The sequence below is a fragment of the Pelodiscus sinensis genome, chromosome 4, assembly GCF_052426305.1.
Source record: "Pelodiscus sinensis isolate ZL-2025 chromosome 4, ASM5242630v1, whole genome shotgun sequence".
NCBI lineage: Eukaryota > Metazoa > Chordata > Testudines > Trionychidae > Pelodiscus > Pelodiscus sinensis.
In genome coordinates, this window is record NC_143055.1 from 48149573 (window position 1) to 48167786 (window position 18214).

At 42.2% G+C, this 18214-nt stretch overlaps 1 protein-coding gene across 3 annotated transcripts in view; it reads left to right on the top strand.

Annotated features, from left to right (window-relative positions):
- The first annotated feature begins 14558 nt into the window (after nt 1-14558).
- The window catches only part of ATP10D (ATPase phospholipid transporting 10D (putative)), an 83007-nt gene continuing 79351 nt past the window's right edge, over nt 14559-18214 (top strand). Inside the window, exon 1 of one of the 3 annotated variants that reach the window (XM_025187433.3) lies at nt 14559-15047. The gene's annotated coding sequence lies outside the window, so the exon portion shown is untranslated. The remainder of the gene's footprint in view (nt 15048-18214) is intronic. The other 2 variants (XM_025187436.3, XM_025187427.3) reach the window with 2 other exon arrangements.

Sequence of the window (18214 nt, forward strand, 5' to 3'; positions counted from 1 at the left end):
CTTTTAAATTACTGCAATGATTGGAGACTCCTTGTATTAATATTATAATTGTACATTAAATATACTCTTGAGAACATTTATGCTCTTGAAAGCAAAGCCATAACTCAGTTTCCAAACATAAGTCTGGAATCATGTTTTTTCATCCATGTTGGCAATAAAGTTATGTTATGACATGCTGGCACCTACTCAAGCCTGAGAACCATACATTATGGATAAAAGCACTATATAAGTGCTAAATATGCGTCATTAATTGTTATAACTATTGCTCATGCTTTTCTTGTACTGTAGATAGACATTATCAAAAATATCCTGCCACAGTGTATATCAAATTCAGTGAATCATTCAAAGCTTACAGAAACATTTTTGGTTACCTCAACACATACTAGCCCCAGTTTTCTTCTTTGCTGGGGAAAAGATCTGTCAGCTTGATATATCTTTTGGTGGTTCTTAATCTGCAGGGGAGGCCCACTGCCCTTCACCTTTCTTAACCAGTTAGGGTAGACCAAAGGCACATACTCCTTCTGAACTCCACTGACTTCAGACTTTTGACTCTTTCTAGATAGCTTTATGTAGTACATTTATCACCTAAAGATCCCTTGTGAAATCCTTAGCCTAGTATCCTAATGGCAGAGAACCTTTTGACACATATTTAGCTTGTGGTCCATATATGATCCCTAAATCCCTTTGTGCACTATTCCTTCCTAAGCAGACATTTCCCTTTGTGTACGTGTGACATAATTTCATGTCTTTTTAATTTTTCTTCATATGGAACCCATTCCAAACCCCTCGTTAGCAAAGGCACACTAACAAAATAGAATTCAGTAAATGGTGGTATAATACCTTTGTCCCAGAAGAGGATTCGCCATGGAACCTGCCGTTTTTAATCACCAGTGGATTTTATGGATTCCAGTAAACACAGACTCACTTTCAAATTTAACAAAATATATTGTAAAACACAACAGGTAAAACACTACAGTCAATAACAATGAATCAGTACTGAACAACTCCAACCCCTCTCCCTCTGATATAACAGGAGATAGCAAAGAGAAAACCATATGCTAACAGTGGAATACTGTACTCAGTCAAAGGTCTGATGGAACAGGAACAGGTGCTCAGGACTTTGTACCCTGTGGCTATAGACAGCCGTAGGGGAGGAATTCTGAGGAGTTCTTAGGCATATAAATCTCTGCGGTGTTAGAGCAGGGAGTTGGCAAAATATACAAACATTTCTGTCCTTTGTTTAATCCCCGCCTTCGCGATGGGAAACAAAGCTGAGATCACCAAGCAGCTTTTTGCGAAGCTGTTCCAGCACAGCAGAGGGCCTTCACCACAGAACACAGGCTTCGCTTTGTGTGGTCGATGTCCGGTGATATGGGGCACAAGTAGCTATGGACTCACTGTGTTGGGCAGTTGCCACAAAGGTGGGTCCAAGCACCCTGATGGTGGCAGTGGGATGAGGTCTGTCTGTAACTTGAGATGGTCCCAGTCTTTGCCATGGCTCCCAGGTACAGCAAGTGATTCTCTTTCACGGTGTGATGAAGAACTGCCAACCCAATCCTCTCAGGAATCAGTTTATTTATGAATTCAAAAGGTGGGAAAACAGCTGGAGTCCCAAGAAAAGTAATAGCAATAGTATTATCCAGAAAAGTAGAGTGACGTGTGCAAAGTCTATGTGCCTTGTGCAGGTTTCCATGCCGTGTGCACACAATTGGTGTCATGACACAGCCAGGTGCTGTGTGCAAAAGTGTTTTTGGTGGCAAAATCTCTGTCACTCATGACGGGTTCCATTTTGAATTCCCTTTCCAAAACCCTGACTCCATTTTGATTTTGCCAACTGTGTCTTAACACCCTAATAATTTTTGTTGCTCTTTTCTGAACCTTTTACAATGCCAAGATATCTTTTTTGAGATGAGGCAACCATACCTATACGCAATATTCAAGATACGGGAGTACCATGGTTTTATACAGAGGCAATATGTTTTCTCTGTCTTATTCTCTATCCCTTTTTAAATGATTCCTAATATTCAGTTTGCTTTTTTGACTGCTACTCTTCACAGTCTGATTTGGTCTCAACTATCTTAAGCAGTTTGGTATCATCTGCAAATTTTGCCACCTCACTGTTTACCCCTTTCTCTAGATCATTTATAAATAAGTTGAATAGGATTGGTCCCAGGACAGACCCTTGGGGGACTCCATTAGTTACTGCTCTCCATTCTGAAAACTCACCATTTATTCCTACCCTTTGTTTCATGTCTTTTAACCAGTTATCAGTCCATGAGAGGACCTTCCCTCTTATCCCATGACAACTTACTTTACTTAAGAGCCTTTGGTGAGGGACCTTTTCAAAGGCTTTCTAGAAATCTAACTATACTATATCCATTGGATCCCCCTTATCCATATGTTTGTTGACCCCCTCAAAGAACTCTAGTAGATTAATAAGGCATGATTTCCCATGTTGACTTTTCCCCAACAAATTATGTTCAGCAAAGTGTTTGACAATTTTATTCTTTAGTATAGTTTCAACTGACATTAGACTTATTGGTCTGTAATTGCCAGGATCACTTCTAGAGCCCTTTTTAAATGTTGGCATCATGTTAGCTATCTTCCAGTCATTATGTACATAAGTTGATTTAAAGTATAGGTTACAAACCACAGTTAATAATTCCGCAATTTTGAGTTATTTCCGAACTCTTGAGTGAATGCCATCTGGTCCCGGTGACTTGTAACTGTTAAGCTTATCAATTTGTTCCAAAACCTCCTCTAATGATACCTCAATTTGGGATAATTCCTCAGATTTGTCACCTAAAAAGAATGGTTCAAGTTTGAGAATTTCCCCAATATCCTCAGCCGTGAAGACCGAAGCAAAGAATTCATTTAGCTTCTCCGCAATGACTTTATCGTCTTTGAGTGCTCCCTTAGCATCTTGGTGGTCCAAGGGCCCCATTGGTTGTTTAGCAGGCTTTCTGCTTCATATGTACTTAAAAACATTTTGCTATTACTTTTTGAGGTTTTGTCTAGCTGTTCTTCAAGCATCTTTGTTACTTTTCTTATTATATTTTTACACTTAATTTGACAAAGGTTATGCTCCTTTCTATTTTCCTCACTAGGATTTAACTTCGACTTTTTAAAAGATGTCTTTATCTGTTACTGCTTCTTTTACTTTTGTCAAGTACCTTTTAATTTCTGCTTAACTAACTTCCTCATTTTTGTGTAGTTCCCCTTTCTGAAATTAAATGACACAAAGTTGGGCTCCTAAAGTGTTTTTCCCATCACAGGGATGTTAAATTTTATTATATTACGGTCACTATTTCCAAGTTTATTTAGTGACTATAAATATTGGAATAACCTTTAGCTTTGAGGATTGGCTGTCCTATTTCTTGCAATGCACCCTAACTGAGTGATCTCATCTGGCTCTTTAGGGATCCTCCATATATCACAACGGCCTCTCTTCATAGTGTAGATCAGGCCTGAATAGTTAGAACGTCTCTGATGGGCTCTTGGGGAGGGTAGTGGCAGGCATTCTGTCCAATCTCTGGACCTAAGATTGCGAGGAAGGCCGGATCAGTTCTTCATTCCAAAGGGAAAGGTTGATGTTCACTCCTTGTTGAATGCTTCCAGAAAATCTTGCATGTCTCAGAAAAGTTTAAAATCTTCTAAAATGACTGAATGCCATTAATCTCTTCCCTGTGGGGCTTTGCCTTCATTGGTATACCACATTTCATGGCAACTAACACAGGATGAAATCTCAGTGAAGTCAAGGCAGTTTCTATATGCAGTATTGTAGTTTCTATGTGCATTATTAAGCACAGGTATGCGCTAGACTTTTCCCAAATGTTCAGCTATCATGGAAGCTATGAATTGCTTGTCTTCACTAAGATTTTACCATATGTTACCTAATATCTGAAAAGAAAACATACCTTTTCCCACTATGGACAAACAATGAGAGAGTCACAGCACCCTCCCCATCATAAAAATTAAACTCATCCAATCAGAAAACAAATAGTCTCGTGTGATATAAGCAACCAATAATCCCACATGGTAAAGCAAGGAACAATTAGTCAATACAACTTTAATTTTGGACATTGAATATCAGTGATCAGTTCACAAACACCACAGAGGGTAAGTTTCTAATTATAACAATTTGTTTGTAAACATTCAATAAGCAGAAAGAAAGTCTACATTTGTTGAACAGGTTATTTGATGTGAATGATTGGCTCAGCTTTCTTTACTACCCAGCAAAATGAATTCATAAAATGTGGATGCAGAGTTACAGTTATTTTATGAGTCAGATATAACTTGCTGATAAAGAAATCGCAGAATTACATAGATTATGCACACAACAATAATGTGGATACACAAGTGTGCTTTGCACATCAGTCATTTTATGCACAATAAAATTCTAAATTGTAGCAATGTAAACAGGCTAGTAACATGTTTATAGCTAAAGGTAAGATAAGGCACTACATTGTAATAAAAAGGGATAAGTCAATTTAGAGTGAGACAATCCATTTCTTGGTGTAATTCTACTGAGCTCCATAGCAGCAGCAGGGAGCCCCTGGGCCCCAAGGCAATTGCTCCTTTTGCTCTCCACCCCTATTGGTAGGCCTGCCGAGCTGAGATTAGAAATTATCATTGTCTCCTGGCTCCCACCCTACACATTTTAACATGGACTGAAAAGGAAGTGGCCAATGCCGCTGTATTCCCCTGGTCAAGACCTATTGCTCTTTGCCTTCATATATCATTATCTCATTATGAGAGCTATCCTGCAAGGCTGGGCCCAGCATGCTACTGCAGGCATTGTAATTTGGTGAAGGTGTTAAATACCACCCTATCAAATTCTGAGAGAATAGGTATGTTGTACTAGAAGTAATTTTTATTAAATGTAGCCATGTTGGTTTGTGGTAACAACAACACGTCTTCCATGTTGGAGGCACTTCTTCTTTCCCCCTATAAGGCAAGGCAGGAAGAGAGTGCAAAAAGGCAGGAAAAATTTAGATTGTCATCTAGCAATCAAAGGCAATATAAGGGGCATGATGTGAAGAGAGGGGAACTCGCTCTCTGCCTTGTGCACTTGCAATGAGCAGCAAGCAGAAGCGGTAGCTCCCTATCGGCTAAGCCAGACTCCAGTTTCTCGGTGTAGGTAATTGCTTATAAGACCAAAGCAGAAAGATATTGGGTTTGTTGTTGTGAGGGAAACACACACTCCAAGTAGTTATGGCAAACTCACTTGCAGAACATCGCAAAGGAGATAAGGTGGTTCTCAGGTTGGGTCACTGAACGTACCTATCCATCCGGATCAGGTCTTCTGCCCAACATGACATTCCTGTCCTAGCGAGTAAAACCCTGTCTCCAAGACCATTTTTGTCACCTTCTTGCTGTATCTACGTGAATGTGTGTTTGTGTGAGCATAGTAGCTACTTTCTGACATTAATCCAGACCCCACACCCACTGCTTACTCCTGCACCCTCCTACTGCCCAGATCCCCCAACCCCACCCCTGCAATTGCCCTCCCATTTCCACTCCACTCCCTCCATCCCCCAGCCCATTTCTGCACCTTCCCACCTGCCCAGACCTCACACCCCAACTCCACTTCCTGGAAAAAAAACCCTCATTTTGGCCCCATCCCAGAGTCTAAGAGGGCCCCAAAAATCTACTAGCCTGAGCCCACCTAGGCTTGGGGGTGGTGTGGACAGGGAATGAGGAAAGTGTCTTTTTCTCTGCTTCTCAGTTGGCAGCATGTCAATGAGGTGGAGTTTTTTTTCTTCTCACTTGTGTGTCTCCAACTCCTGACTGATTTCTCCATGGGTCAGTGTCCTCCCCAACCTACAAAAGGTTCCCCTCCCTTGACTTAAGTGGTTGCAAGTGAAAATAGTCAGATCAAATAAGTTACCAAATTTAAATCAATAAAAATGCTTAACTAGTTCTAATCTACTAAGAAATGTGTTATTGGCAGTGTCTTACCCTAAACAGCTGTTCTAAGGTTAAAAAAAAAGCTTCAAGTCAGAGTTGTTCTGTATTCTAGCTTGAATCTAAAGCTTTTTCAGAGTTCTTTAAGTAGCCTCTTATGGTGTGCAGGCAGTTTCAAAGGACAGCTGAAGATAAAGGCTGACTGCTTACCAATGCTTAAATAGACTTTCTTGGAAGGCAGGAATCCTTTTTTCTGTACTCCCACTCCCATGGAAAAATACTAGGCCCAAGATGGATTTCAGTACCAGGTGTCATGGTCACATGTTTTTCTAAGACCAACCACAGTTTGGGCTTACAGGACAAATAAGACTATTTACAGATCGTTGGTTTGAGTACTGAGTCATTAAGTACCTGAAGTATCACTAATGGCCCTCATTAGCACACTTAGAACTATAAACAGATTCACACTTCATGGCTGTGTCTAGACTGGCAAGTTTTTCCGCAAAAGCAAACGCTTTTGCGGAAAAACTTGCCAGCTATCTACACTGGCCGCTTGAATTTCCACAAGAACACTGACTTCCTACTATCTGAAATCAGTGCTTCTTGCGGAAATACTATGCTGCTCCCGTTCGGGCAAAAGTCCCTTTTGTGCAAAGCTTTTGCGCAAAAGGGCCAGTGTAGACAGCTAAGATTTGTTTTGCGCAAAAAAGCCGTGATCACGAAAATGGTGATCAGGGCTTTTTTGTGCAAAAGCGCGTCTAGATTGGCACAGACGCTTTCCTGGAAAAAATGCTTTTGCGGAAAAGCGTCTGTGCCAATCTAGACACTCTTTTCCGCAAATGCTTTTAATGGAAAACTTTTCCGTTAAAAGCATTTGTGGAAAATCATGCCAGTCTAGACGTAGCCCATATGTATATCTTCACATAGAAGAATGATACATACACCAAAATACACATTCCGCAGACTAAAACATTAAAATTGACATGTTACATGAAGTATTTTGTCTAAAGCATCTTTGAGTTATGCATAACCATTTCCATAGTCCAATTTTCATAAAGTATGGGTGGGAGAGGGGCGATGTCCCGTGACTGAGGGAACCACAGGAGCAGCCACTGTAACCCCTCATCAATCTTCTGCAATAAGGATCTAAAGTTAGAAAAGTAGCCTAACTGCTGCATGTAAGTGTGTTTTCATTTACAAATGGAGTCCTAGGGCCACTCAGGTTTGGTCCAACTTTCCCTCCACTCTGATGGGAATGAATAGTTGAGACAAGTGGCAATGCTGCAACTCTGTGAGTCAGCTTACAATGGGAAGCCAAGCCCAACTCTGGGACAGAAGCCACAAGAAGGCTGTGTTTAGGGTGAGTTCGCATACACAAAGACAAGTCAAGGACAAATGGAAAAATCACAGTATCTGTGACAACCCTGCAGCCCTAATCATGAGTTCTTGTCTAAAGCTCTTCTATTGCCTGCTGTTAATTCTCTGTGGGAGCTCTTATTATTGAGCAATGCCTCATATTTCTAATTTAGGAGGTAACCAAGTATTATTTGTTGGTTTTACAAATAAAGTGACTGCAAGATTACACACAGACATGTTGTCAGAGCTGGTAATAGATCCCCAGTCTCTCCACTTAATAGGATGGCCTTGAAGGATCAATGTGCTAAACCCATGTACTTGGTTGTTCTACCTATAACTACTATTCTGCAGGGCCAAGCACAGAATAGAATCTAGATTTCCCAGCATTCCTCAGCTGCCTCAAAAACAGACGTATAAACCACTAGCAAAGTGTGAGGATATTGTAGAGGATAATAACCTATTATGGTAACCTTTATCTCAAGTTATAGTTTTCCATTAATGCTGATTACCAATACAGGGATTCAATGTGGTTTCACTTGATTGAATTTAAGGTTTTTTTGTTTTTTTGGAGGGTTTTTTTTTTTTGTTTTTGCATTGCTTTTTAAAAAGTCTTGGTAATTATACACAAAAGCTATGTTAAAATAGTATTAAGGTTACAAAGTCAAGGACTGAAAAATGCAAGAATTCAGTTTGTGCATTCAACTTTAATTCAGCTCCTGTGTTGCGCAAATGCACTAGTCTACAATCTTTAATTGCATGATTACATCCTCTTCTTTTTTGGTTCATCATTCAGCACAAGGGATGGACAATACTCAAGGAATAAATTAGGACTGTGTAGTAATTGGCATTGTTGTGTGTAGGATTCCTGTTCACTTGCTCTAGAAGTTGAAAGATGAGTGGAGAATGGGGCATAGATCTTCTGACAGAAGTGGGAACAGAAGTCAATTCTATACCTGGCTTTGCTGCAGACATGCTATGTAATACAAGGCATTTCACTTACACCTGAATTTTGGCAAGTATATTGTTCATTTCCTGAGTAAAGATGAGAAACCTGGCACCTTTTTTCTAGAACAAATGGGGACTCACAAATTGTATTTGAAGGAAACATGAGCTGTGGATATTCAGCACCTGGATCAGTAAGCCACCATGATCTGATTTTAGTTTGGGAGCTAGATGACCCTGAGTTCTACTACTGACAATCTAGGCAAGTGTCTTCTTTCTATGCCTGTTTTTTAACTGTGAAAAGAGGTACAACATATCAACAGCTAGTGGACCAAGTCCTACAGCTATAGTTATGCCACTGCCTACCTAGATAAAATCCTGATATTAAGCTAGAGCTGGGAGGACCTCCTGAAGCAAGCAGTGGTTGTACCCTGGTCCCTTTAAGAGGCTGGATGAACTACAAGCCCAACATAAGCAAGTACAAGACAATTTACCTAGATGATAGCTTGGTGAAGAGCCAGATACAACAGCTTGTGGACAAGGTCTAGTACTTAATACCTGGAATTCTTATCTATTGCTGCCCCCTTTCATTGGGCTGCTCAAAGATAGCAACATAAAAACATCTGTTCCTCCCTATTTTTCTTTTTGTTCTTTAATAATGGTACATGGAGTCCGCTGGGTGAGAATAAATTGATAGTAAAAGGAAAGGAACAACTCATACATTTCAGCAGCTCTGGGATTGGCAATATAAAGGTATGTGTGTTAACGAGATGTATTATGGCACTGCTGAAAGAGGGTAGAATTAAGATTGCCTGAGCAACCTTATTTGTGCATTTTCTCCAGTTTTTAGAAGTTGGAGTTTTGCTCAATTCGGCATTCTGCAGGGGCATGATATACTACCACAAACTCTGCATTAAGGTAGTTTGGTGCCATTAAATATGTTTGCATGAATACTGTAACATTACTTAGCAAATTAATTTATAAGAGATGCACAGAATCAGGAATGGGAGATAATACAAGTTGAATCTCTCTCATCCAGTAGGACTATGGATGTTGCTTGACCAGAGAGCTCCAGCCCCACAGGTTCAGAGTGGATGGAAGCAGAGCCAGTCTGGGACCAGTGACCTGGGGGTAGATAGCTCAGGGAATCCCCAGAAGCAGCTGCCACCACGCAGGGCCCCGTGAGAGAGCTGGGGCAGCAGAGCCAGGCAGGTGGGCCAGAGGAGGTCAGGCCTCAGGGTTCTCCCAGCAGGGAAGCCCCGAGAAATCCTGGACGCCTGACCTCCCTTGGTCCAGCAAATTCCCTTGTTTGGTACCACTTGGATCCCGAGAGTGCCGGACCAGGGAGGTTCAACCTATATGCAAAATATTAGCTGAAATAGGGAAACCTGAATTTCACTATCAAAACCTTGGGCTTAATGAAGTGAACTAAGTAGAGTTAAGATGGGCAGGTTATTAGGCTGTTAAATAAGAGATTAGGACCTCCAGTAGCATACTCTGAAATTAAACAGTATTAAGTCACTAGGACCATGTAGTATTCACCAAAGAGTTCTGAAGGAACTATTTATTTTTGTTAATCTCTAAGTTGCCACAGAACTACTCATTGTTTTTAACATTACAGACTAATACGGCTATCCCCGGAGGCTTTTTAACTGTGTTATGTAACCTATCACTTAAATCAGCTCTGTATCAAATGACTGAAGGATATCTACTATGACACCATTTTTTAAAAAAGGCTTCAAAGACTATCCTGGAAATTACAGGCTGGTAAGCCTAACTTTAGTACCAGGAAAAACTGAAGTTGAAATTATAATAAAGAACAGAATCATCTGATACATATGTGAACATGATTTACTGGTAAAGAGATAACATGGCTTTTGTAAAGGAAATCATGCTTCACCCATCTAATGGAATTTTTTAAGGAAGTCAACAAATGTGTGTACAAGGACTATTCAGTGAATGTAGTGTGTTTGCACTTTCAGAAAACCATAGATAAGGTCCCTCATCAAAGGCTTTTAAGCAAAAAAGGGGGGGGGAGCAATCATGGGTTAAGAAGGAAGGTCCTCACATGGATCATCTGTTACTGTTTAAAAGATACAAAACAAAGGGTAGGAATAAAATAATAGTTTCAAAATGGAGGAGATAAATAGCAGTCTCTCCTATGAATATGTACTAGAACCATTGCTGTTCAGGATAAGTCCAACACAAACTATGGAGAGTTACAAAGAGATTTCACATAACTGAGTGACTGGGCAACAAAATGGCAGATATATTTAAGGTTGATTAAAGCAAAGTAATGCAGATATATTTAAGGTTGATTAATGCAAAGTAATTGCTAAACATAATCCCAATTATGCATACAAAATTGTGCTCTAAATTAGCCATTAGTACTCAAGAAAGATCTTGGAGTCATTGTGGATAATTCTCTGCAAACAGCTGCTCAAAGTACAGTCAAAAAAGCTATCAGAATGTTAGGGACCCATTAGGAAAGGGATAAATAATAAGACAGTAAAAAAACACAATGTTTCTATATAAATTGCTGGTATGCTCACAACTGGAATATCATGTGCAGTTCTGGTCATCTCATCTCAAAAATGTATATTAGATTTGAAAAAAGAAACAGAAGGGAAGGGATTAAAAGACTCGGACTATTTAACTTGGAAAAGAGATGACTAAGGAGGGCATATGATAGAAATCTTTAAAATAATAAATGATGTGGAGAAAGTGAATAAGGAAGTGTTATTTATTCTTCACATAGCACAATAATTAGTCACCCAATGTATTTAATAGACAGCAGGTTTAAAACAAACTTAAGTAGGTACTTCTTCACATAATATACGGTCAACCTGGGACTACCTGGCTACAGCAACACTGCAGTCTAAATATTTATGTTGTGGGTCAAACTTCAGGCATATAGGCATGTATTTGGTAGAGAGAATGCATCTATGAGGCGCTGTTAGATACAACTGTCAGAGTTTTTTATTATGATTTAATAGTGATATTGGGGTTGGGCCTGGAGGCCATAATCAAGATTAATACTCCATTATAGTAGACTCTGAAGATCGCAAAGATGTTTTCTGAAACTCATTTCTGCCCCCTTCCAGAAGACGGTGTCAGAGTAGAAATTTCTCATTTCCCTATAAAGGGACACTTGAGAAGAGAGAGTATTTTGGAGGCAGTGATTATGCAGGGGATAAGATAAAACTACAGCAGTGATGTTTAGATCCCACAGCTGCTGTTTGAGTAGAATGTATTGGCTGATTTAGATATTATTCAACTCTAAACAAACTATTTGATAATTTGGCTATGAAGAAACTGCCCATAGGCATACTCCAAGAAAAGTAAAAAGGACATTGTTCAGTTGTGTTGATTAAGGTGGTTAAGGCTGAAGGTTCAATAGAGTGACACAGTCTTAAATGTTAGCCTGACCTGGCAAATGGTCAAATCTATCAATCTCCCTTACAAAGAACAAAGAAATATTAACCCCAGCATAGCAGTACTCCTGCCACTGCTCCAGTCTGCTAAGAGAGACACTTAAAAAGTGGTGTGCCCATTATGTGTACAAGCAACATGCAGACAAGGCCAGAAAGATGTATGCAACACTTATATACAGTAATTCCTCATTTAACACGGTAGATACATTTCAGAAAATGATCGTGCTAAGCGAAAACATGTTATGTGGGGTCAATTTTCCCATTGAAAATAATGGAAAAGGTGGGGGTTGCGTTTCAAGCACGCGTGCGCTCACGGCTCCAGCCTGTACTTGCTAGCAGCTGGCCGCTGAGCACAGGCAGCTGCCTGGGACCGGGACATATGGTTGGGGGAGAAAGGAGACTGGGTTACAGCAGGGAGGGGAGGTGTTTGGCTCTGGGAAAGGGAAGGAAAAGAGAGGGAAGGGGAATTGGGTTGGGAGTATGCCCTGTGACAGGTCTGCTGGGACCCGTACTGCATTCGGCGAGGGGGAGTCGGCAAGGAAGCAAGCGGTGAACACTCCGCCACTTTGCAAGGATGCGGGGGAAGACCCATGTAGCTGCCGGGGACAGGCCAACTGGAGAAACTGTTATTTCAGGGATGGTCATGTTATTCAAAAAATGTTCCCTAAAAAAAAAATCATGCTATCACGAAAAAGTGTTAAGCGGGCACATGTTAAACGAGTAATTAGTGTATAATGATCTTGTGATTCATGTGGACAAAAGGAGGCCTTTGTTAAAGATCAATTGTCTCTCTCCCTTTAGCTAAGGTGTGAGAGCTCACAATACAAGGACTTGTCTATGCAGACATTTTGCAAAGTTTCTCTTTGTTACTAGTCCCATTTTGGTCTAATCTGTATATTAACTACCAGCGGAAGTTGTCATTCTAAACATTGCCTCATCTTAGCCATGCTCTGCGTGAAATGACAAAATGCTTAAAATGCAGGTCAGCAATTACTTTTTCACTAATTACACTGTTTGACAAGATCTAAATTGCAGTAATGTGTTTTGTAACTGTTTACTCATAGACTTGATCAAACAAGATGTATCTGGTCTCCCATATTCCAATGTGTGTATGTGTATTTTACCCATCACCTTTCTATTTAAAAAAAAAAAGAAAACACCACTGCTTTCACCCATCCTACCGCTACTCAGTAACATCTTTGATATGCTCACTATTTTCCTTTACTCGGTTTCCAAGGTTGCTGTTTCAAAATGAATAGAATTTTAAGGGGGAAATTCAAATAATCATCAATTAGGTTTTTAATATCGCATTCAGATACACACATTGCAAAGCAATTTAAAATACTGCCTTAAATGAATTCCCCAAATAAGGGAGCCTCTTCCTCCAACAGAAGAGATTGGGAGGTCTATAGCTTTTAAACCTATGGTTTGCAACCTTATTAAAACAAGTTATGAATCTTGTACCTCTGCATGGCCCCACATACTATTTCATCCTAGAGCAATGGTTCTCAAACTTTTCAGCATCACGCCCCCTTTTTGATTTTTGAGAAACCCTCATATTCTCCCCCCCCCCATAGCATCAAAACTTGAGGAGAAAAAAAAAAAGGAACTGACAGGGCAAAAATCAAAAATAGCAGCAGAATTGAAGGGGGAGCTTGGTCGCCTCACGCCCCCCCTAAAATTTCTTCACACACCCCAGTTTGGGAACCCATGTCCTAGAGCCGTGGTCACCAACAGGTCGATCACGATCCACCGGTCAATCGCGAGGCCTCGACCGGTCTATCGCGAGGCGTCCTGTCTGCCCCGCCCCCATTTCCCTCCCACCCCTGAGAAGCCCCACTACTTACCTCAAGTGAAAATGGAGGTAGTGTCAGCTTCCCGGGGATGGACAGAAGTCCCACAGCTTAGCGCCACTTCCGGCGATTCCAGAAGTGCGCTAGCTGCTTGGCTGGGTGTACTGCGGGAGGGAGCATCGGCTCCCTGCACGGCACAGGAAGGGTGAGTCAGCTTCCCTGCACGTGGGGGGGGGGGGGTTTGGCGCCTGGACAAGCGCGCGCAGGGCTTCCCTGCGTGGCGGGGGGTGGAGGGGTCGGTCCCCATGGCAGACATGCGCGCAGGGCTTCCCTGCGCGGGGGGGTTGGTGCCAGGGCAAGTGTGCGCGGGGTATCCCTGCGCCAGGGGGTTGGTCCCCTGGACAGGCACGTGTGTGGGGCTTCCCTGCACGGCGGAGGGGTTGGCCCCGGGGCAGGCATGCGCACGGGCGGGGTTTCCCTGTGCGTGTGGGGGGGGTCGGCCCCCTGGACAGGCGCGCGTGTGGGGCTTCCCTGTGCGGGGGGGGGGGTCGGCCCTGGGGCAGGCATGCGCGGGGCTTCCCTGCACCGTGTGGGGTTGGCCCCGGGGCAGGCACACGCTGGTTTCCTTGGGGGGGGGGGATAATCCTGGGAGGAGGGAGATGCAGGGGACTCTCTGCCTCCACTGGCACTCCACTCCCCAACCCCCACTCCCCAGCCACAGAACTCTGTCCCCATTCCTGTCCCTTCTCTCCGAACTCTGTCCCCACTCTCCTGTCCTCAGCTACCAAACTCTGTCCCTATTCCCGTCCCTGCTCCCTGAACTCTGTCCCCACTGACACCCTGTCCCCAGCTGCAGAAACTTGTTCTCTGCCCTCCCAACATCCTGTTCCCTCTCCCCTGCCCCCAGCCGCAGAACTCTGTCCCCACAAAATGTATAATTATAAATGCTTCATTTTAGATTTGAATAGCATGAATAAAAAACAGACCATTTATTTCATAACTATAAACACGTGATTTTAATTTTATGTATCGCATAATTTAAAAATAAACTGTTTATCAGGGTGTGTAAGTAAGGGCTAGGGATAGCAAGTGATGCACAGGAGAATAGTGAGGGCGGGGCGGTAGATCTTCGCCTGTTCTGAGATTTAAGAAGTGATCTTGGGTGTAAAAAGGTTGGAGACCACTGTGCTAGAGCATAAGGGCAAAGTGCAGCACACTAGAGGAAACAGAAAGAGAGCAGAAAAAGGGAGAGGGGAGAACAATAAAAAGGAGCCGAAAACAGGAAAAGTAAAAGTAGGAAGAAACCAGGGCTGGAGTGAAAGATCAGGGAAGAGACGTGTGACCCTAACGCAGCACCGAAGGGCTCTGGGGGTCCCAGCAGCTAGCGTTAGGGAGAGCCATTCAAGAAGTGCCTCGCGGAGACTTCAGAGAGGGCGAGACCGGGCTGTGATTCGCCGCTCCGAAGGAAGGAGGCTGGCCCAGCGGGACTTCCTTGGGAAACTGGCGAGCTAGGTGCGCGCCGCAGCAGCAGCAGTAGCTGCAAGGACGCTTTGGGCGGCGACGCCGGGGCGGGCTGTGGTGTGGAAATGGCAGCAGCGCCGTCCGAGTGCGACCGGTAAGCGTGAAAGCGTGAACCCCCCCTGCTGCTAACGCCTCCCCCTCCCCTTTCTTCCTTTGTGCTGCAGCTCAGCTTCCTGCTAAAGCCGGCGAGGGGCGCTTGGTCCGAGGCGCAGCGTGATAACCCCCCCTCCCCGGGAGTGCCCCCATTGTTTAATTCTGGCCATGCATGATTTTAACCGAGTTCGGCTTGTATTTAGTTGTTGCGCCGCGTGGGAGTTAATGCCTAACCGCAGTTTCCTGAACCCCGCCTCTCCTACTGCATCTTTAGGAAGGTTACAATAGGCCACGTGGGGGAGGGGCGCAGCAGGAAATACAGTCAGACCCTGTGTATGCTGGTTGACTGAATTACTTTTCTGATTGCCTTCAGTGGGAAGGGGCGAGATGGGGGTGAGGGAGGAAAAGGAATAAGGTGTATAAAAGCAAAAACTGGATTTGGTGCATAGTGGGATAAGAGAGAGTCTGGCTGTGTATTAATTCAGAGAGACTGTTGCTGGTTTGCCTGTCTTCTGTCCAAAGGTCCTATATGCATATAGGGCGCTCTTGTATTGGGCGTGGCCAACTGCTAATAAACTAAATGAGCCAGAACTGAGGGCACAGTCTAACTGAAGATCCTGACTTGTGTTCTTATGGCCTTACCACAGAGAACTTTGTAGGTTGCACTGGGTTTTTCCAGGATCTTTATGGCCATAAATGTGGGGAAGGAAGTCATGAAAACTATAGCCAGGGAAATGTGTGTTCATTGTTGATTTAAGCCTGTACAACATTAATAAAACGTGTACCTTTGGACTAGGAAACTTTTGGTCTCTGCTTGTGTAACTTAATCTATAATGCCCAACATGTGAGATCTTTGAAGGATCAGACTCAAAGGCTGTGTCTAGACTGGCAAGCTTTTCCGCAAAAGCACCTGCTTTTGCAGAAAAACTTGCCAGCTGTCTACACTGGCCACTTGAATTTCCACAAGAACACTGACGATCTCATGTAAGAAATCAGAGTTTCTTGCGGAAATACTATGCTGCTCCTGTTCAGGCAAAAGTCCTTTTGTGCAAAGCTTTGCACAAAAGGGACAGTGTAGACAGCTCAGATTTGTTTTGCGCAAAAACACCCCGATCGCAAAAATGGCAGTCGGGGCTTTTTTGCGGAAAAGTGTCCGTGCCAATCTAGCTGCTCTTTTCCGCAAATGCTTGTAATGGAAAACTTTTCCGTTAAAAGCATTTGAGGAAAATCATGCCAGTGTAGACGTAGTCAAAGTGTTTTAACTCTTCTATTGATGATCGGAAAACCAAATATTTTCAAGTTGAGTATGTCAGACTTTGATAATGAACAAATGAAAAAAGTTTGCCAATATAGAAATGGGTACAATCCTGAAAGACTGCTGCAAATGGGAGGACAGCACGTGCAGGTCTTTCAATGAAATCTGAAATCTCTATTTAGGTTAAATGCAGATAAAAGATGGGTGGGGTAATATCTTTTATTGGCCAACTTCTGTTGGTGAGAGAGGCAAGTTTTCAAACTACACAGAGCTTTCCTTCAGGTTTGAGAGATACCAAGAGTGCTACAGCTGAATAAGAGTATTCTGCCTTTCTCAAACCTGTAGAAGAGCTCTGTGTGGATTTTTTGTCACACACCAATGGAAGTTGGCCCAATAAAAGGTATTGCACCGGAATTGTTGCTCTCATATCCCTGGGCTACAACAATACTGCATAAAGAGTATAGGTTCATGCCCGTGGGTCTTAAGGGAGTGTCAATTATTCTGTAAGAAAAAGATGCTACTGTGCAGTATATTTGACCTTTGAATATTAAACTTTGAGAGATGACTGATCGCAACATACGAGAATTTTTTTAATAACCCAATAGCTTTCTTTTACTTTGATAATGTGTGATCTAGTCCATATGCATGTAGTGCTGCTGCTTTAGTATTATTGCCTCCATATTACTCTTTTTTGCTAGCCATTCGAGGATTATGTGAAAATGTCAGACAACTGAGAACTTGATGTGAAACTTACTTATTTAAGGGCTGCTTTCCCTCAGACCTTTTCTTTTTATGTAAATGTGGTCTGTTGAGTTTTGCAGGGAGGCAGTAGAGGTAAAATTAAAACCTTGATCTAGAAAGTGAAGGTATGTATTGGATTTTTTAAAATTATTATTTATCACAGACATTGGGGAGGGACTGAGCTTTTTTCCACATTTAACATTAATGAAAGATTTAGTCTCTGTAACTTGTAGTAAGTAGGCAGATCTGGGCTCACACAGGAGTCCCTTGGTAATCCATGAAGCTTAATATGGTCATAGGATAGAGGTGTACCTACATACAACAAGTAGTAGAATTTGGGGGCCATCATCTAAAACTGATAACCCAGAAGTAACAGTTCCAAAGGAAAAACTCTTGTGCTGCAGTTGTGGATATTGAACAGGAGGGTTTATTTCATATGATTAATACTTCTATCAAAGGTATTTATATGTACTGAGTGCCTCACAGTCTTTAATGTATTTATTTTTGGATCACCCATGTGAAGCAGGGAAGGATAATTATTTCTGTTTTACATTTAAATAACTGAGGCATGGAGAGACTCAGGGTATGTGCACACTATAGTGCCACAGCTATGGCACTATATCCATTCCATTGTGGTATCTATAATGTAAAAATTTGCTACAGTGATGGAAGGGTTTTTCACACTCTGGAGTGATGTAGCTAGGTTGACCTAGATTTTGGGTGCAGGCCAGGTCTAAGTGACTTGCCCCAAGCTGTAACAGGAAGTCTATAGTAGAGCAGGGATTTGGATCCAGGTTTCCCAAATCTATGCTGTCCTAAATTCTAGGCTATACTTCAAACTGTTGTATTGTTATTATCTAATAATGGACCCTCACTACTGACCTGTGAGGAATGTACTATATACAGGAGGAAAATGGTCACTGATTGCAGATACTGCAATTAAGAGTTTTGTGTACTAAGCCTCTCTGAAAGGATATGTTGATTCTTGAGACTTTTTTTTCTAGCAAAGACAAGGTCAAAATCTCTACGGAGTACCAAAGACCAATTTGACCCTAGTAACTAACTCAAGGTCATACCATAAGTCTGTGGAAGAGCCAGGGTTAAAACCTGGGAATCGATTTGGTCTCTGTTTTATATTCAGGCCTCTTCACCATACAATTGAGAAACTAAAA